The 21,567-nt window shown below is 42.2% G+C and overlaps 1 protein-coding gene and 1 pseudogene across 1 annotated transcript in view; both read left to right on the top strand.

Moving 5' to 3' along the window:
• LOC122810655 (glycerol-3-phosphate acyltransferase 1, mitochondrial-like) overlaps window positions 1-21,567 on the top strand; it is a 701,052-nt gene that overhangs the window by 629,535 nt on the left and 49,950 nt on the right. The gene's annotated exons all lie outside the window — the stretch shown is intronic.
• On the top strand, window positions 11,947-11,999 carry LOC122812425 (annotated as a pseudogene).

Raw genomic sequence — 21,567 nt, 5'->3', positions numbered from 1 at the left:
ATGGATTTAAAGAACTTCCAGGCCTGCCATCAGAGGGGAAGTCACCCAAGATCCAGATTAAGGTTTGGAACCACTCAACAAAACCACTCTCCAAGATGGAACTGAGGGTTTTGAAAAAAAGTGCCAATACTACACAGCAGGAACAATCTTGTAGACAAAGCAATGGATTTAAAGTTATTTGTACACAAACTCAACTTAAAAGCGTTTTCCACAACAGAGTCGAAAAGGACAATGACACAGATGGCCTCAGTTATGGCCCAGACAAAAAAATGGAAAAGACAAAGTGATTCCTGCCTTCCATTGCCCCCGACTCTTGGAGTCTTTGAAGACAAATGTGAAGCTGACATCAGAGAAATCTTGACAGGTGAAAAAAAGGTAAAAGAAAATGCTATAACCTTAACAAATTAGAGATGGAAGTTCTTTTAAAGTTAAGCAGTGACAAAGATATAAGAGTAATAAAGGCCAGTAGGGGTGGAGTAGTATGTGTGACAGATACTACTGCTTACAATGCACAGAGAACATTCTATGTAATATCAACTATTGTTGTAAAACTTACTTGGCAACAGTGGAAAATGTCAATAGTGCCTTTCATGCAACTCTAAAAATACTCTGACAGAGAACACATGGGGGCAGTAAGTTACACGAGTTTCTACTAGTTACCCTCCCCTAATTTTTTTTTGAATCCCTAAGGGGCATACATGCCTTGAGGATACACCTAACAAACCTGTGGTGGCAAGAAGTGGCTGTATTATGTAGCCCATCTCCATTTACCTGGAAGTTCTTATAAACCTCTGGCAGCTGGCACCGCATGCATTGTGCTTGATACTCTAGACCTTTTTTTTTTTTTTGTTGTTGTTTAACTTCAAATCAAGAGCATCAGAACAAATCAGGACACCTGCCTGATTAACATCAATATAGTGTCACATTATAGAGTGCTGCCCTACTCATATTACATTCCGACGGTGTTAGATGCAGTTACAAGGGAAACACTGACTCTAACAAGAGAATGCAAACTTAACAGAAAAACTACTACAGTTACTTCTGGAAAACACCTATTTTAAATTTAACAACCAGTACTACAAACAAACTACAGAGCAGCAGCCAAATGGGAAGAAGAAACTGTGTGTAGTATGTATAGATCTCTGTTCCAACAATATATTGCCTGTTATTATCAATTTGATATATTTATTATTTGGAAAGAAGATGAGGTGAAGCTTAAAGACATATACAACTTTATTGGAAACTCAACTAACTTCCAAAAATTCATCACCAGCCACAGCAACAAAAGGCTGGTTTCCTTGCTTTAACAGTTAAGAAAAACAGTTGGCAGTTCTCTCTTTATCAGCCTGGTTCAAAAACCCACCAGGGTTAACCTGTTCCATGCCACCAGCATGCTTTCAGAAATAACAAAAAAGGTACAAGATGAAATCCGAGGGAATGAGGATATCTCAGGTTTCTAAACAGCTGAAAGATTTGCTCAAGAATGTTAAATATTTGGAAAGGGATTTTCTTGTAAGGGGCAATGAGACTAAGCTTTTTCACAACACAGCTGATCTCTTAAAAGACCTCAAAACAAAAGGGGACACCTACAGCCTCAAACCATTCAGCAGGATGATCAGTGGGTTCAGAAAACCCATGTATCAACTCAGAACAAGAAAGCAAAGCATGGTTATCACATTTGTGCTCAATCGCAAAGATTCAAAAAATTGTTAAAGATAATTGAGTCCTAATAGTAAGTAACAAGCCAGTGGCTGAATTGTTAGAATGAGATCCACAATTTATTTTCAAAACGGGGAGAAGTTTTAAGGACTTTTTAGGATCTAAAGATCATAAAACAAACCTAGTAGCGAAAACCACCTATAGATGTGAAGCTCCCAGCTGAAGCTTTTGCTGTTGTAGTTCAGTATGTTACTCCCTTCTTTCTAGTTTGCTTATGAAATTTGTAATATCTGGGACTAGATTACCAATCATTGGAGAGCTTGAGAACTGTTTTCAGGAATCTGTTTGGGATTGTTGCTTCTGTTTTGCTCCTAGTGAGAGAAGGAGCAGAGAGGTATTATATTTCTGAAGATTGCTGTCATTTTCAAATTATTTATTGCATTTTTCTGCATTTATCAATATAAAGTGTATTTGCTTTTCCTTGGTCTAACTGCTGCTAGTGTGCTTTGAAGTTGCCTTTACTGTATTTGATGTACAGACATGTACTTCATTATTTAACTGATTGCTACTGTTTTACTCCATTTAAAATACTTTTTGTGAAAAAATTGCCTGTCTTCTCTAAGTGAAACTGTTTACATTTAAATTGCCTTGCTGTAAGGCAGTCAAGAAAGGGAATAAGTTGTTTTGTTGTTCATTGCACTTGAGGGTTCCTTTTTGCTGTGTTTTTACATTGAGGACCACGTCTTCCATCTTGTAGCAGAAGGTGTTTGCTTGGTCTTTCTGGGTTGGGAAGTGCTCCAGAAGTGCTCAAAGTGTAGTTGTTTATTGCCCAGAGGGCTCAAGAGTTAGTTTTCTGTTTCTTTTTTCATGATGTAAATTAGGCATGTTTGCACAACTCTGTGCTCATTTTCACACAGTTCAGCATTTTCACATAGTTCAGAAAAGCTTGGAATCCTTGCCTGTGATTGAGAAGTATTCCCACTCTATTAAGTGCCTTCTAGGCAAAGAAAAGTTATTTTATTTGATTTCTTGCACATACACATCAATACTTAAACTGATAACTAATGATGTTAAGTTGTCTATCTCGCCTTCATTCTTGCTGGATGGGTTCGGAGCCGACTTCGGCTCCGACTCGGCCACTCTAAAAGCTCGAGAGTTGGTTCCACCGGCTCGAGGCTCCCCTTATATCCCACAATGCTAGGCGAGAGTTACCTCAGATCTCGTTTGCCGCTACAGCTATCGAGGTGTTGGTTTTCTACCGGTTCTTGGTAAGTGACTTTCTAGTGTACTTAGTCTATTAAAACCCCTTTAATTTTAATATTTTTACGTATTTCCCTTAGTTTAGAGAAATTCTTATCCCCTTTCTTTAAAATTCCTGTTTTTTTCCCTCAAGAACTTTAAGTTCTTCCCTTGGGCCTTCAGGCCTCTTTTCCTTCCCTAGTGGAGAGTGTGTGTTATTTTTCTCTTAAAACCTAGTTAGTGGTTTATTATATATTTTAATTAGACAGGGTGTAATTAGTGTGTTTGTGACTGTGTGTGTGATTACACCTGTAGTTATGTCTAAAGAAGCAAAGGTCTCGATTCAAGAAGTGTGATGCGTGCTGTCAGAAAATGTCTCTGACAGACGCTCACACTTCTTGTGTCTACTGTCTGGGACCTTTGCACCTGCAGGACTCCTGTGCTGTGTGCCATGGCTTCAGCCCCAGGGTCCTGCAGGAAAGAAAAATAAATTGATTTTAAGGGCTTACTCAAGCCAGAGGATTCCCTTCTGTTTCTACAGGGAAGCCCTCTAAGGCATCTAGGTCTTGGCTCCGACAACTGAGCCGAGACCTAAGGTTTCTAAACCTCTGCCTACATCGGCTCCGCTGGAGCCGATGAGTCTCAGTCCACAGTTTCTGTGGTTCCTCTGCTCGGCTGGAGCCGAGGTATTAGAGTTCCGTGTCGGCTCCGACCAGACCTTCGGAGCCGACAACTAGGAAGAGGTCCAGGTCACCATCTCTTGGCTCCGTTCATTCGGCTCCAGGATCTCCCCTGCTGTCTGAACGGAGCCAAAGATCTCACTCCTCTAGGTCATCGAGGCTGTCGGATCATGACCTTCAGAGGGTAGTGAGTCGACTTCTTAAGTCTGAGGCACTGGCCCAGATGCTTCAGAGCCCGACTCATCAGTCGATGCCTGCCCCGGTCCATCAATATATTCCTCCTTCGACTCTCTTGAGCTCGGAGCCGGGTCGCGTCAGAACCAAGACTGTGATAGCGTCGGAGCCGATACATTTGTCTTCGGCTCCGTCGTCGGCTCCGATTTCTTCCTTGTAAGAATCTCGGCGCCGGACTTCCCTCGTCCGCTCTGAGGGGGTGAGTGGCATCGGACCCTTGTCCGACCCCCCTCTCCCTCTCGGTGCTTCGGCGCTGGTGAGTTCGGCTCCGACATCGGCCTCGGAGCCATCACTGTCAGTGCCGAGGGAGGTTCTTAGCTTCTCGGAGCGGGGACCTCTGGCTTTGCCTGACAGGGGTGCATTCGAGGTCATGCGGAGTGTGTTAGAGCCTGGCTCTACTCCACAGTCGGCTCCGTCCGCCCCTCCCCCTACGGTGCCTCAGGTCAAGTCGACTCACTCCCTCATCCCGGACCGCAGAGAGCCAGCTCCTCAGGAACCCCTGTGGGATTTCATCCTCTTCCGAGGCCTCTCCTGATTTGGCAGAAGAGCCCCCTCAGAAGAGGAAGTGTAAGAGGAAACACATTGACTCACCTGAGTCCATCACGTCTGACACAGATTTGGATGATTCTGAGGGTTCCCCCCGTTCCCCTTCTGAAGATGTCTCATTTGCAGACATACTAGAGATCCTGAAACAGAGAGGAAATTGGCCAGCCCTCAACCCTTCGGAGGATGAATCTGTGTACCTTGAGGCGTTTGGCTCTCGCCCTTCCACCTCCTGGGTGTCTCCTCCCTTTGACCCCCTCATGCAGGTGGTTGCTAAGAAGGCATGGACGGCTCCTGATTCAGTGGACCCCACTCCCAGGAGGCCCTCCAAGTTCATAACGGCACCAGCAGACAAACAGTTCTTAACAAAAGGAGTTTCTGTGGATGCTATGGTGGTAGCTGCTGCCACTAAGAAGGAGCTAGCTGATCCTTCAGTACCTGTCCATCCACCTAACAAGGAATCTAGGTCCATGGACAGGTGCGGAAGCGGATGTTCTCGTCAGCGACATTTACCATGCGTTAAGCTGAACTACCTATGCCACTTTACTCGTCTTCAAAGGGACTTGATCAAGGAAGCGAGTGAAATGTTAAAGGACCCTACAGCTGCGGGTTTTCAAGATAAGATGAATACGCAGCTGGCTACCCTTAACTCCATAACCAACTCCTCCATGCCTTCTCTCTTGCGGCTGATGGAGCGAGTAGAGCCGCAGGGACAGGTGTGGCCTTACGTAGGCATGCCTGGATGCGGCTATGTAATTTTATGGACCCTTCAAGGCGTCTTTCACTAACTCCCGTTTGATGGATCATCTCTCTTTGGTCCTCAAGTGAAAGAAACCTTGACTAGGTGCGAAACTGATGGCAAGACCCTTTCTGCCGTCGGAGTCCGTTTTTCTACTCCTTCTAGGCCTTACCCCAAAGGCCAGAAAGGTGGAAAGATGTGGTTCCGTAAACAATCTCAAGGGACTTCGCCTGACGCACAGAGTCGTTCCGCCAGAGGCAGAGGCGGGAATAACAATGGTAGACGCCGCCCTAGGGGCAGGGGGTCCGCAGAACCAGGGCAATCGGGAAGCCTTCCTGACAAGCCCTTTCAGCATCCCTGAAGTGTTGCCCGACTGCCCATCTTCGGAGGCAGTCGGGAAGATTGTCACTGTACCCAGAAGCCTGGCTATCCCTGACTCAAGACAAATGGGTACAGTCCATCATTTCGAAGGCTATTCTATCCCCTTTCTTCGCATTCCAAATCAATCAAAAAAATCCCTTCCAGATGTTCCACCCGCTCAAAGGGATCTAGCGGTTTTGGAGATTTCAAAACTGCTTACAAAAAGAGCAATTCAGCCAGTTCCAGCAGACCAGCAAGGATCCGGAATCTACTCAAGGTTCTTTTTAGTTCCAAAGAAAACGGGACTGGAGACCAATTTTGGATCTCAGTATCTTGAACAGATCAGTCAAGAAAACAAGATTTCGGATGGTCACGCTGCAATCCATCCTTCCCCTTTTGGGCAAAGGAAACTGGATGTGCTCTATAGACCTTCAGGATGCGTACTATCACATAAAAATGAACAGACGCTCCAGAAGATTCCTCCGCTTCAGGCTGGGAACCAGTCATTTTCAGTTCAGGGCCCTGCCCTTTGGTCTCACCACTGCCCCGGTGTTTACCAAATGCATGGCAGTGGTAGCTTCTCACCTGAGACGACAAGGATTCCAGGTGTTTCCATATTTGGACGACTGGCTCCTCACAGCTCCCACCAAGCATCTCCTTCTGATGGCCAGGGATTACACTTTTCGCATTTGTCAAAAGTTAGGCATTTCAATAAATTGCGAAAAGTCTGTTTTGTCGCCTTGTCGTACTATTACTTTCATAGGCAAATCTAGACACAGTAGACATGTCTGCGAGACTAACACATCAGAGAATAACAGACATTCACAAACTGGTCTCAGTCCTTTTCAACAACAACAGAATCAAAGCCAGATTAGTTCTGAAAGTGTTGGGAATTATGGCGGCGGCCATACCCCTGCTTCCATTAGCCAGATTCCATATGCGGATCCTTCAATGGATGCTCTTTACTCAATGGTCATACCAGGAACTTCCAATGTCTCACACCATTATGATCACGCAAGCGTGCAAAAATCATCTCATGTGGTGGATGTCTTCCCCTCAGCTCTTGTTGGGAAGACCCTTTGTTCCACCCTCCGGTTGCTACTCTGACAACGGATGCCTCCCTGATCGGGTGGGGGGGGCATTATCAGGGCAGGACGGTCCAGGGCACATGGCAACCAAACGAATGCCACTTGCACATAAATGTTCTGGAGATGAGAGCAGTGCTTTTAGCGTTGCAAGCCCTTCAAGACTCTCTTCCCTTGGGAACGATTGCAATCCAGACAGACAATATGTCTGTAGTGTGGTACATCAACAAACAAGGCGGAACCAGGTCATACCCCTGTGTCGAGAAGCACTCAGACTGTGGCAATGGGCGATTTCTTCTCAGCGGTTTCTGATAGCAACGCACATCCCGGAAGTCCAATCAAATTGCGGACAAGTTGAGCAGAGCAATCCTCATGCCTCACGAGTGGTCTCTGAAAGACTCTGTGGTGAGAGAAATTTTCCTCAAGTGGGGTCAGCCTTGCTGCGATCTTTTTGCTACTCCCCAAAACAGCAAGTGCAGAGAATATTTCACTCTATTCCCTTTACCAGGCCAACCCAGCAGAGACGCTCTAGTCCAAGTTTGGCCCTGGGACTTCTGTATGCATTTCCTCCTTCCCACTAATCTCTCAAGTGATACAGAAAGCTATCGCTCAGAAGGCCTCATTGATCCTCATTGCTCCTTACTGGCCTCGACAGGTATGGTTCCCCTTTCTACATCAATTTCTTTTGGAGCGACCGTGGAATCTGGACCTAGTTCCAGATCTTTTGATCCATCAGTCGGGTCAGCTTCATCGCTCCCTCCCCTCTCTGAACCTCACTGCTTGGTTCCTCCAGTTCCAACCTTAGCCAGGCTTCCTCAATTATCTCACTCTGTTCGAGATATTTTGATAGCTTCCCATAAATCTTCCACTCGGAAGATTTATTTGAGTAAGTGGAAACGCTTCACATATTGGGCTCAAGAAAAGGACATAGATCCTTTTACTGCTTCCATTCAATTAGTCCTTGATTTTCTAGCTGAACTCTTCCATGCAGGTTCATCTCCCTCTACTCTTAAAGTTCAATTGGCAGCTATTTCTAACTTTCATGTGGGTATTTCTGAATCTACCTTAATGTCCCACAAGCTTTGCAAAGCCTTTTTGAAAGGAGTTTTTCTTCTCAGACCTCCTATAAGAAATCCTCCTTCTCCTTGGGACCTTAATTTAGTACTTGCTTCTTTGATTCTTCCCCCTTTCGAACCTGCAGTCTCCTGTTCTTTAAAATTGCTATCATGGAAGACTCTTTTTCTGGTAGCTATTACTTCAGCTAGAAGAGTTTCAGAGCTTCAAGCACTCAGCTGTTGACCTCCTTATCTATTGTTTCATAAGGACAGAGTATCCTTACGAACTAACCCGTCCTTTTTGCCTAAGGTGGTCTCGACGTCAAATCTAAACCAAAGCATTGACCTCCCTGTCTTTTTCCAGAATATTCCAATAGGTCTGAACAAAAATTACACTGCCTGGATGTTCATCGTCAATTGAGGTACTACTTGGATAGAACAAAACAATTCAGAAAATCTGATCAGCTGTTTGTCTCCTATGCGGAAAGCAGAAAGGGACTTTCAGTTTCAAAGGTATCATTATCCAGATGGCTAACATCTTTGATTTCCCTTGTATATGAAATTAGACACCAAAATTTGCCTAATAAACCTAAAGCCCATTCCACCAGAGCTTTGGCTACTTCTTTAGCCTTCCAAGACAGACTGCCTATTGACACCATTTGTGCAGCGGCTACTTGGGCTACTCCTCACACTTTTATTTCTCATTATAAGTTGGATTTAGCTTCTAGACATAGAGCTAATTTTGGTTCCACTGTTCTCAGGAGTCTGTTCCATTAGGCCACCCGGGACAAGGTGCTAGGGACGCGGTCCCATCCAGCAAGAATGAAGGCGAGATAGACAACTTAACATATAGAAGTTATGTTCTTACCATAACGTTCCATGTTAGTTGTCTTCTTCTCGCTTCTTCTTCGGCCCCACCCTCCATCCCCCGGGCCTGGACAGACCTAGAGGAGTTGTGATTGTGACCTCTCTTTCTACCACCTCTTTCTTAGGCATATGCTATTGTGCATATTTCCCGGTTCAGGATGTAGGTCACCCTTCTTTCTTCCTGTTGTTAGAGGTGGACTCTGTTTAGAGTTATTCTTTTACTTTTATAAGCTGGGGTTAGCTTACAAACGAGATCTGAGGTAACTCTCGCCTAGCATTGTGGGATATAAGGGGAGCCTCGAGCCGGTGGAACCAACTCTCGAGCTTTTAGAGTGGCCGAGTCGGAGCAGGCGAGAAGAAGACAACTAACATGGAACGTTATGGTAAGAACATAACTTCTATTTTTACTAAATTTAAAAAGCCTTTAAAGTCCTTCTGTTGTAAAAAATCACCCGTTTTCTGTTAAGTGTTGCTTTTTAAACTGTTTGTATTAAAATCGCCTTGCTATAGGGCAATCTAGACGGGGAATATGTTTTCTGTTGCTGCATTGCAATTGAGGTTTTATTTTTTTTCTGTTTTTTTACATTGAGGACTGGATCATTCATCTTGTGGCAGGTGTTGTTTGCCTGGTCTTTCTGAGCTGGGAAGCACTCCAGAAGAGCTCAAATTGTGGTCTTTTATTAGCCAGAGGGATTACAAGCTAGATTTCAATTTATTTTCTGTTGCTACAAATTTTGTGCGAAGCTGCTCACTTCACTGATTGGCAGTGCCCTGTACAGATACAAAAGCTTAGACAGTAAAGTTTACCTATATAACTCGTATTAGGACTGTAACCTGTAAGTTAGTGGTGCATTGCACAGAGAAGCTAGCTTGCATGTCTAACAGCACTAATAACATATTTTAGCACTAAATAACTCTACTCCCTAAGCCTAGAGACTACCTTAGAAGACCTCTGTATAATCCAGTCCTCATTCCGTAATAGCCTACCTTAATACAAGTCCGGGCAACATAGATGAGGAGTTTTCAAACGTCTCTGTAGCTTGGTAGATATGGGCAGAGACAATGGAGTAATCTTGGCCTATTCACAGACAATCTTTTAGTCCTTAAAGAAATTAATACAGTCTGCAAGAGATGTACATATAGAATTTCCTTGTAGGCAAGAATCTCATTTACAAACAAGGTTGACGAAAATACACACACACAGTATCCACCATACAACGTCCACCACACACATATGGACCACCCTGTGCTGAGGCACTAAAAAGCAATCTTCCCAAATCTTAAAGACTTCCTAAACATGAAAATGGCAACATCTGTCCTCAGCAATCTCTAAAGCACAAACCAAAAGCAACAGCAAACACCAGACTTAAGCCTATACCCAGTGGACCCCAAGAACGAAGCTGATAAGGCAAGCAAACACTTTACCCAGGACTTTTGTCATACCTCTCAACCGTACTGAATTTCTTGGTATTTAGTGGTTTTGAGATCAAAATAATGGGATGCCAGAATTCCCGAGTGTCCTCTTTAATTTCCAAATTTCCCGTTTTTCAAGTTTTTTTGTCTGGGTGAATTTTTGCTGACATCACATGCAGGGGTGTGCGAGATGATGTCCGCTTCGTGAGCAGACTGCCATCCTGTCAGAATTTGGCTGAGGGCTGGAGGGGCTGTGTACTACTGTACTCTGTGTTTATATTTTTCAGAATGGCAACGAGTTTGAGTTGCAACAGCAGAGTCAAGTTATGAACTAACAGAGCGGTGGAGGATATTGAGAGCAGCAGCAGCTGTACTGTGCTACTGTAGTATAGTAGTATGTTTTTTGTTGTAAATTAATTAGAGCAAGGAAGGAAGGCAAGCCATTTGTTAGTACTGTGCAGCAAGCACTCCAAACAGCAGTCGGCAGATGACTTGGACTGTTCTTGTCTTCTAAAGAAATTATAAGAAGGAAGAATTATCACCACCAGTTCTTCCCCCGGCTCCTCCAGGTTAAAAAAAAAAAAAGATAATGTTTCTAGTCTAGATCTAGCAAGGGAGGTCAGATGTCTGTATGTAGATTAACATTTTGTTTCTCCTGCTTAGCATCCACTTTCGTTGTCATCATGAAAGTCTGTCCATTGTAATATTGTAATAGTGGTCATTGCCTTCTCTATGAGGGTATGCGTGTGTGAATATCAGTCTTGATAGTAGCCCTTAGTAAGGAATGAGTGAAACGAGTGGTTATATTCTCTTTCTCTGGGTTGTTAAGGTAGTTGTCTTTCATTTCATAGTTCAAGCAAATTTGCATTTTTTAACGGGATGGTTAGGTTATTAACTGATTTGATATTCATGTTCATTTAAATTTATTTCGTATGTGTATCTTTTTTTTTTCAGGGATGACCTGTAAGCACTGTTGGGTTAAGGAACTTGCTCACGTATGTACTGCTCAACTTCTTTTTTTCAGGAATTGAGGATAAATTCAAAAGTAATGGGACATGGAGGCTGAAATCAGGGGCAATTTTTAAATATTAATCTATTTTTTGATGCCTAAAATTGAGTACTTTATAAGGGACTGGGAACCAATACCAGACTGCTTTTGCCCTACATAACTTTATGGAATGCAGATATGTAGTTCATCTCATAGTTTCGTTCTACTGAAAGTAATTTCATATAAGTGTATCTTACTGTTTGAACTGCTGCCCAATAATTTCTAGTGGTGTTGGTGGTTAGGGAGAATTTGGGCCAGAACTGCCATACAGAAATGCCAACTAAGTTACAAAACTTTCTAGTAGGATGCGGAATAAGCCTACATCATGAAATTGCAATGTGTCTGTAATTTAAAAGAAGAAGAATGTAATTTGTGTTGTTGTGGTTGCTTTTGCATGCACCGTTCCTCCACTCATTCACTTCCCGCAGCTATGCTGCAAGCTTTCCACTGTAGCCAGTTTTAATATTCAGAAAAAAATAGCCAGTTAGTGGAACATTTTATTTCTTAAAGATGACAGATAATGCCAAGATTAGTGGGTCCGGTATATGTAATGCTATGAGATAATCATTTTCATTTTATTTTATGTGGATATGCATGGATTTCTATTACTCGGACCATCCTGTATTTTCAGACCTAGTGATAAAACAATAGCATTCAGCTTTATACCATTCATGTAGTATGCATAGTGCTTATTCAACAGCCTACTTTGTAAATCACACTAGTGCAGGAACAATAAGTCAGTTCATAAGGTTAGCCATTACTGTATTTCCAAATTTAGACCTGGATCAAAAACTATAAGGAATATAGTTAGTTTTGCAGCATGCAAGCTGCTAAGGCCATAGCAGAGAGCAGAATGCATAGTAAGAAGCCAGATCTGGTGAGGGCTGGAGCTGATTATCTGTGACATTGTGTGCATTATTTTTTTCTTTAATTTTGACTGGAAAGGTAACAGGGAATCAAATACATTCAGAGAAAATTAATTGCCTCCGATATGAATTCATAATATTCTCTCCGTATGCATACCTGTAGGATCTGTTCTTATCAGTTTAATATCTGATATGTCCCTTATCTGGAGACCATATATTAAATAAGTTCACCCCGAGGATCACACTAGTAGCTGTACTTGATAGAGGCACTGGGAACTAACGACGTGCGGCACAATACCAGGGCACTTCTATGGGCTAGGCTTGTAAAGGCCCCAGGGCCTTTAGCCTAGTACACACCTATGAACATATGAACTCTTCTAGCATCAACTGATAGGAGTGCTCCTTGATTAATTGCTTCTAATGGCCTTCATCTCTGGCTGTTTGAATCAAGTAAGTTTCATTGCTCTTTCCCTCCCTTGAAACTGTATCCTGTTTACAGGACGTATTTGCTGTCCATAAACATTAGCACAGAAGACTTGAAGCCTGTTTCTCTGAAATGTTGTATCCAGCTGCCATAAGATACTCATGGCAAAATAAAAAAGAAAAGAAAAAATACATCCTTTTTGTTACTGGGTGGAGGAAGGGATAATAGAATTGCTCAGCATCTCCTGTGTCAGACCTATCTAAATGACATCAGAAAGGTAGCTGTAGAGGATGCCTCGTATAACTTCTGCAGCTTTGCAGCTTTCACTTTTACCAGCTCATAACATATACAAGTACGTGATGTTATTAAAACAGCACTAGCCAAATGAAATTACTTTTTAAATCCCATATTCATGTCTACATGCATTATATAATTATTGATTGAACTCAACTTTCATTATTTGTAGTTATTGACATTCTTTTGTGTTAGTGGGTAATGAGTGGTTATTCTGTGTGTACTGAGGTGAGGTTGTACAAACTTTGTTTTTATTAATTTTCCTGTTATAATGAATATTTAAAATCTTTATGATTTCCATTTAGAAGACCTAGAAGTACTGTACTTCTGGGGTCCGGCCTTTAGCTCATTAAATGAGTGTCACAAATAACAAAGATGTTAATATACATTAAACAGTTTTGTACTGGTTATATTTTGTGTGATTTAATATTAGTATAGAAGTAGTTTATTTTTATAAAAGAAATTTGTATTTTAGCTCTGCACATGTTCAGAGTTTGATACAAGTTCAAATGTTTGAACACTATTCTGTTTTGTGTTTTCATTTTGTCTGTTCTTCAGGTTGCTTTTAAAAGTTAGAATCCCATAATTCCATTGAGTGGGTGAGGTTACATAATTATGTAAGCAAATTTTGTGTGTTAATCAGTGCACAGATTCTTAGCCGGTTGTACCTATTTTTCGTGGGCCTTTGTCCAGATTTTTTATAATTCCAGGTTGAGAGGTATGACCCAACGTGGTAGATTCTGGCTCCAAATAAACAACCAACTGTTGTCCATTCGAATGAGTGGCACATCTGTATCATTCGAATGGACAACAGTTAGTTGCTTATTTAGAGCCAGAATCTACCGGGTTATGTACACACACATGTCAGTGCGCTAAAGGTACTAGTACAATTCTGTCATTGCCCATCATGTGGGTGCGAATGACCTGAGATATACCTCACTGGAATATATTTATATATATATATATATATATATATATATATATATATATATATATATATATATATATATATATGCGCGCACACACACACACACACACATTGTGGCTCTCTCTCAAACATGTATGTGCCTTGCATTGAGCAAACTTTTACCTTCTTCAAGGATGAGGCCACAGTATAAACAAAAAATTATTGACTTTAACAATTGGCTTAGTTTCTTGTGGCATTCCAGGGGGATTCAATATCTGTCAGCATGGTAGGACATGGTTAACAGATCACATTGCTTTGCCAAGGATGGTGAACACCTGCCCCCCACAAGGCTTCTGGATATTGGCTAAAGCTTTATCCAGTGGCTCAGAACCTTTTTAGGCAATGCAAAATTGACAAAACTACTGACAGGAAGTAAAACCCAAAGGAACATAAAGGTGTTGCTACTCAGTGCTAGGAGCCTTAACAAAAAACTCTGCACCCTATAAGCTATCCTCACTCTGGAAAATATAGACTTATGTGCCCTTATTGGGACACGATTTAAAGTTGCATAAAGTACTTTGCCAGTGCAAGGCTACAGTGCCTTCCACACATTTAAACAGTGCCTTCCACACTTTTAAACCATCAGCCATACAGACAGGGACTAAAGGTGGAGATGTTTCTATCTAAATTAGCAACAAGAATACTTTTAGGTTGGCTAAACAGAATAATGCCCTGGAGTTCCTCCACATGCATATCACCAAAGGCAAAGAACATTACCATATCCTAGTAAGCTGTTGGTCACCATCTGTGCCCCAAGAATCCCATAACTCATGCCTAGGCCTACTGGAGGCAATCACTATCCAACCAAATACCCTACTCATGGGAGTTTCAGACTGGGAAACACACACTGCCTTCAACTTGCAGGCACAAAGTTTCCGGGACTTTACTTTATTAACGAAAATACCCTCGAGCAGGTAGTGCACTCCATCCACAGGTCCAAACATACTGGATCTAGTCGGATCTCAAGATCTTCCCCTTCGAAGTAAAAATCAACAGGGAAAACCAAGCAAAACGTTTTAACAGCTAGGAGCTATTGTAAAGCAAACTACATCCTATTAAGTGACAGTTTGTTAAAATTCAATGCCCTCTCAACCCTCAAGTACACAGCAACCCATGCGGAATTGTTCACAGGAATCAAGTCTGACCATGTAAATGCCTGCATAGAGGCTGCTGTACTTATCAGAAGTAAGCCCAAAACAAACAACACTGGTGGAATCCTGATGTTAACAGTGTATATAACAAAAGGAAAAAGGTCATGGCAAAAATCAGAAAGAGCAGCTCATAATGATAGAAGCTCACTAATTAAATTAAACAGGAAACTAATAGGACCAGTTAAATCCAGCAAGGCCAATTAGAAGGTCAAGATAGCCTCTCAAACTAAAGAAAACCACATGGCTTTGTCCAGTTATGTCCAAAACCTTAAAGTTAACGCACATTAATGTGCTGAACTGTTGGTAAATGGTACTACCTGTACCAGATTGAGTGACATAGTGAATCTGCTGGCTGACAAACTCTGCTCTAACTTCATCCCCCCACCCCTGTGAAGTCCCTACTAGCATAACCCCTCAACTACTACCAGGGAGGAGGTCATGGTGGCACTTGTTAAAACTAAAAAAAAAAATGCTTCAGTGAGTCCAGGTAATATCCCTTGTTGTTTCCTAAATAGCTTGAAACATGACCTATGTGGACCATGAGTCACTTTTCATTTACATCCTGAAAATAGACTACATATCTGAATAGAGGACTGCAATGATTGTCCCTTTTCACAAGGGTGGACCATCAACCAATCTCAAACTATAGACCCTTTAGTCTGACGAGTCTAATATGCAAAGCCATGTAATGAATTGCCATGGAAATGATCAACAAAGACATTGGCTACCTACAGACAATGGATCCATCCCAGTAACTTGGTAGACTTCGAGAGTCACCAAGGCAATGGATGAGGATGAAGATGGTGCATACCGCTTACCTTAACGGCTAAGGCATTTGATACAATACTCCACTTGGCTGTTGTTGACAAACTCACTGAGCCTAGGCATAAACCCCTACATAACTTGCTGCATTGCATGCTGGCTCTCAGAAAGGACTGAAGAAGTCAGAATTCTTGAGACCACCTTCCACAAGAGACCAGTCACCAGAAAAGTAATTCAAGGCTTAGTGGTAGGCCTTCTCCTGTTTGGCATCTACTTCTTGGAGTTCAAGGTTAATGCCAAGGGCCTCTGGATCACAAAGTTTGTGGACAACTGCAGATTGAGAGCTAGCAGTGTATTATAGTGCTTTTTTAGAAGATGTCCACTCAGGTTAATTATTTCATTAATAAGACTTCTAAGAGTTTACCGGTAGTTTTGGATCTGGGAACATAAGTTGACAGCAATCTGGCCTTTAACCAACACACAGCCAAGATATTAAGAAAATCATTCTGTGTCGCCCAGCTTGAAGTAAGAGTATGGCGTCAAGGTGAAAATAAGTTATAGTACCACTTTGCCCAGCCCTTATCAGACCCATCATTGAGTACAGTGCCCAGTTTGGCTTGTGCCTTATCAGCCATATGCAATAGTTGGAATGCCGACACAGGTTCCTTACTAAGAGAATCCAGGGTAGTAACACACAGGGCTTCCTATCTCTGTCTTTTACAGGTTACTGAGAGGTGCTCTATTCTTGGCATGCAAAACATCCTCAGATGCAGCCCTTATGGACATTTTACACATCCACAAAATGAACAGCACCGGAAACACTAGATCCAAGGATTTAAACTTTGCTTGCGACGTAAATAGAACATGCTAATAAAGACAGATTTGTGTCTGAAAGGATCACCATGCTTTGGAATAAGCTCATCATCCATGTGAAGCAGAGTCCATCCCTAACCCTGTTCAAACGTAACCTTGACCATTGGATGGGAAGTTAAAAATCATCCCAGTCTGACCCCCATATCTCTGCTAGAAGCCGACAGTAAATATTCCATAACTAAAGTCAACCCCCCCTGTCTTTTAGCAACCTCCTAACTAACATACCCTCCATGTACCTGCCCATGTTAAATGGGGACACAAGCGGGTTGTGTTGCATGGCTAGTGTTATAAAAGCCCTGGTGGTTGTTAGCCTAGTATATACCTTTGAACCCTTATGAGCAATTCGAACCACTTTACTTGCACCAACCCAGGGGGAATATTCTGCAGTAAGGGCAAAAATGATTGTAATAGTGAAATAGTAATCTGTAGGTCTCAATGCCTGCTCTGCAACTTTTTCTGTATTGGTAAAACAGTCAACAGGATCAAGAAATGTATAACCCATCTTTCAGACATCCAAATGACAAGGAATGCCCAAGTAAAGCATGGCATGAAAAAAAAAAACAGGCCACATTTCCTACTTCCCTGGTGATCCATGTCACAAGAATGAAGTATTACACCACTCACCAATTATACCTTCTGTCCCCACCCCCAACCATTTTCTGCCAGTGAACAAGGCCTCCATTGTTCCACTCTCTGTGTTTCCCAAGGGCATTTTATTGAGCCGCCAAATGGATCCATTCCATTTCACCAACAGACAACCAAGGAGAATGAACTGCTAGCAAGTGATTGACAGAGGATGAACTACACCCTGTATCCCACATCAGCCCAGCCAAAGATTTTCTCCATTTCTACCTGCTGACTTTAACATTTCAGTTATGGACAGGACTAACACAGCAATTAGGGGGCATTCTTTGGAATGCAAAGTTCAGTGGGTTATTTGTTTGTATTTGCTTTGCTTTATTTACTTGTGTATCCCGCGTTCCACTTTTCAGTGGTTTTCAGTGTTCAGAAAGTCATAGTTCATGCTTTGTAACCATTTTGCTGCTCTCTGTAGAGTTCTTTCCAAATTGATTCCACTGTAATCTTTGCATTTTTTTTCTGTTTTTGTAATCATTGTGTCTTCCTGACAGGTTTTATATACTAGGGTCAGCAAACATATCTGTTGACCCATGTATGTTGACGGACTTTGCTCCTTACAGTCATTGAAGTAGGTAATGAGTAACCGCTCCCACCATCAGTGGCAGGTTCCCTCCATCTGTGGTCTGCATTTGGCTTAAATGATCCTCTCTCTCCAACAAAATCATTACCCCAGCCAAGGAGAACTAATACTTAATACCTCCCTTTATCCCCAGGAAGTGAGCTTGCAAATCCATTACCTCATTAGGGAATAGTACTGGTTGACAAAACCATTATCTCATTATGAAATTAAGAATTATCCATGTCTAAATCAAGATGAACTCTACTGTCATCTATATCATCGAGAGAATTTGATCTTCAGTTACAGCAGTGATCTGATGAAGCTCATCTGGCATGCGAGTGAAAGAGCTTCAACTTTCAGGGCTAATTAATCACTACTGCTTTGCTAAGAAAGGTATGGTGCAGTTTTAAAAAAAAAAGCCCCATAAAAACAGGCTGTACTGTTGTTATGGCCATGGTCAGTCATTGTTTTTGAGTTTTGACACTGTGTTTTTCACCACCACCAAAGGGAGATCCATAAAAGTGGGCTCTGTCCAACTTGTGATGGATAATTAGAATATAGTTGGTAACTCTGTTAGCCTTCAAGAATGTGCTCAAATGAAACAACAAGAAACTTGAACGCAAACAGGGTGGCACACAAAGGATATGAATCCAATCACTCAACCCATAAGATAATTTTTAAAGAAACAATTGTGTGGTCAGCAGTTTCTGTAATGAGAGCAGTCTGAAATATAGAAAAATTGTAAACAGGTAGTCCTTTTTAATATTGGAATGGTACAAGTAATATTGCTTTTGGATTAAGATAGAAACAAAATTGGGTTATTTTTGTATTCACTTGAAAACCAAGTTATAAGTTAGACCAAGAACAATGTAATGCAGAGGATCTGGTGTACACTTTTTGGAGGAATGACCCACTAAATTGGAAGGATTCTGAAAACCGTATGCAAATTATTACAGTCTCAGTATAATCCCTTACTTCAGTTTTTCAGTAGCTGTCATTCCTTTGAGTGGAATCTGTTGATGGTCATTCTGAGCCACTCCAGTGCTCTTCTGAAGTTATTGCTGTAGGAGTCATGGGGGTACCATGAGACAACATCCATAATGGCTGCTTGATCTATGAGTTGTGCCCCTAGTCACAGTTTAACATTGGATTTTACTGTATTTCAGTCCCTGTGATCAGTACTAAATTGGTTGTTTTATGCTGTAGACCTGTTACACTTATTTAGTAGTAGTATTTATTAAAGTTCATTTCACTATCTTTTCTCCAGTAGTCACCAATTTTTAGAGGGAGTAAGAGGGACAAACACAAAAATTTGAGTGAAAATCAGTGACATCCCTGAAAATCAGGGATAGTTGAGATGTATGTGAGGAACAGTCCAATAAATAGTAGGCAAAAATCTGGACATTTGAGAGGCATGATCCACTGCTTTATTTTAAGTTGAACCAGATTTCTTGAGCTAAGAGGTTGTGAGGTATGCATACCTCCTAATTGTTGCTGCCACTGGTAGATGTCTGTTACTGTGTCACACATACAAACATACTTCCACTTTCATGCATGCAAGTACACACACACACATTTTCTTTTTTCAATGTTTTTTTTCCATTTTACACTCACTAAATGGTAAAGTGCTAGTTAACAAGTGTAAAATATTGGCTCGATCAGTCTAACACTCATTTTTAAGCACACATAACACTGACACACCCAGACATAAATACACACACACTTCATTTTGTTTTTAGTTTAAACATTTTATATTAATTTCAGTTTTACACATAAGCAGAAAAGTGCAGCTTAATGAGTGTAAAATAATGGCAGCTGTTAAGATTCCGTACTGTTTGAGCTTCACGGTACCTTTAATATGCTGATGTGAAGCATCAGACTTGCTTTCCATTGAGCATTAGCTGTACATTAACACCCTGCTGGGGGGGAAGGTTCATCCTCCAGTCAGTGCCCATGTACAGGTCACACATACTGTAATCCTGATTAATAACCTTCAGTCTTCCAAAAAGCCAGTAGACTTTTCAAAGTTGCTCAAACTAACAAACACTTGATCTGATGTTGTTAAATCTTCTTTCCATTCATCACTGATGGGTTCGGTTCCTAACCCTCTGAACCGAGTCGGCCTTTTTACCAAGCTCACGCCAGCCAAAAACTTCTACCCAGAATGCCCTTCTCCCTGTTACCTCAGATCTCATTTGCCGGGTAGCTGTAAAGCCACGATGTTCTTCATCTCACATTGCTGCAGTCATAACTTATGGGTAGTCCGCTGTCCTCGGTCGGCCCGAATACCAAAGTATTAGGCTGACGTCGGTCATGGGCACTCAGATCTGACGTCAGAGCGTCAAGGTATTAAAGCGCATGACCGACATCATTTCCTCAGTCTTTTTTGCCGCATGGTCCGAAGCAGAAGCAGCGTTTGCAAGTGCCGTTCGGCGTTCTGAAATTTTCGTATTCTGAGTTTCAGACCGATACCAAGTTGGGCTAAGTACCCCGTTGGGGATTATTTTTGTTTTTTCTTGCCTCAGTTACTTCCGGATGTCAGAAAAAGTGAATAATTGTATTTCTTGTGGGAAACAGATACCGCATAGGGATTACCACTCTCTTTGTATTCCTTGTTTGGGACCTGAGCACAACGTAGTAGGGTGTCGCTTTTGTGCTAGATTTAATAAGCGCACCATTAAACGTAGGTTAGATTGTGCTAGGCTTGTCTTCGGTAAGAGGTGTAATTACAGTATGCCGTCGGATCCTCCGACTCCCGCTACCGCGAAGAAGCGCAAAGATAAATCTTTAAAGTCCAAACAGGATGACTCGTCCGTTCCGGACGCCGGTTCTTTAGACACCACTGTGGATTCGGTTGATCCGGCCGCAGTTTCAACTGAGTCTCGGGGGGAGACGTTGGTTTTGCAAGATGTGGTTTCCCAGGAGTCAGGTCAGGCTGAGGGGTCCTTTCAGGTTACTGTTCTCCCTTCTTTGCCTAAGGTGGTTAGGCCTTCTCCTTCTGTCTCTAAGGTGCCTTCCAAAGGCAGGCCTGGTTTGCCTTCTACAGGTGTCAGTCCTAGTTCTGCAGGTTATGTGCCTAAAAAACACATGCTTAAAATGGCAGAAGACTTAATTACTTTAATCAGGGGTTCTATGCCCCCTCCTGATAAGAGGCCTAGGGTGGAGCCAGAAATGGAAAGTTTGGAGCAGGCTTCAGATTACTCAGAGTCTTCGGCTGAAGACATTCAGGATTTTCCTCCTTATTCTGATTCAGACGCAGAGGATTCCACTCCTTCTGCTTCTCCTCCAGAGGATTTTTCTTTTTCAGAAACCCTGCATTCCATGAGGGAGCATTTTAAATGGGAAGGTCAGGATTTCTCAGATTCCAGGAAGAGGCTTAGGGAATTTTTGTTTTACCACAGCATAGGCCCTTGGCTATACCTCCTGTTTTGGATGTTGTTCAAGACGTTTTCTCTGAGGCTTCCCTTAATCCAGATTCTTTGCCTCCTGCGCCAGTGAAGCCAGATAGGTATTACAGAGTGCCTGAGGCTCATAAATATCTGTATAAGAGCCCTAGGGCCGACCCAGAAACTATTAGCCAGGGACCTAAGGGTGTCAGGGCTTCTGTTGTAAAGAATCCAGTTCCTTTGGATAAGGATGCTAGAGCTTTGGAAAGGTGGGGTAAGAAAGTATATACCTCTTCCACTTTAGCAATGAGGGCTTTGAATTGCCAGTTTCATATGTTGAAATACCAGAATTTTCTTCTTACTCAGTTGAAATCTAAAATGGATGCTTTGGCAGAGGGCATAGAGTGTAAGGAATTACAGGATTTGGTACATGCCTCTGATCAGGTGGGTAAGCATGCTTTGCAGTGTGGTTTTGATGCTTTGCAGGCTTCTTCCAGGGTGGCTGCCACTGGTTCAGTTCTTCGCAGGCACGCCTGGCTTAAGGATCAGAATTTGTCAGAGCATGTTAAAGCTAGGATTTTGGATGCTCCTTTGCAGTCTGAAGTTTTGTTTGGTTCTCCTGTGGAGTCTGTCTTGAAAAAAATGGAAGACAAGGCTAAGTCTATGCAGACTGTTAAAGATTTTTTGCAGGTGCAGCCCCCTAAGTTTAGCAGGAACTGGCCTG

This window comes from Protopterus annectens, chromosome 9.part0 (assembly GCF_019279795.1).
Source record: "Protopterus annectens isolate FY-2018-M chromosome 9.part0, PAN1.0, whole genome shotgun sequence".
Classification (NCBI taxonomy): Eukaryota; Metazoa; Chordata; order Ceratodontiformes; family Protopteridae; genus Protopterus; species Protopterus annectens.
The sequence above is the reverse complement of the archived record's forward strand: the minus strand, read 5'-3'. Positions and strand labels throughout refer to the sequence as shown.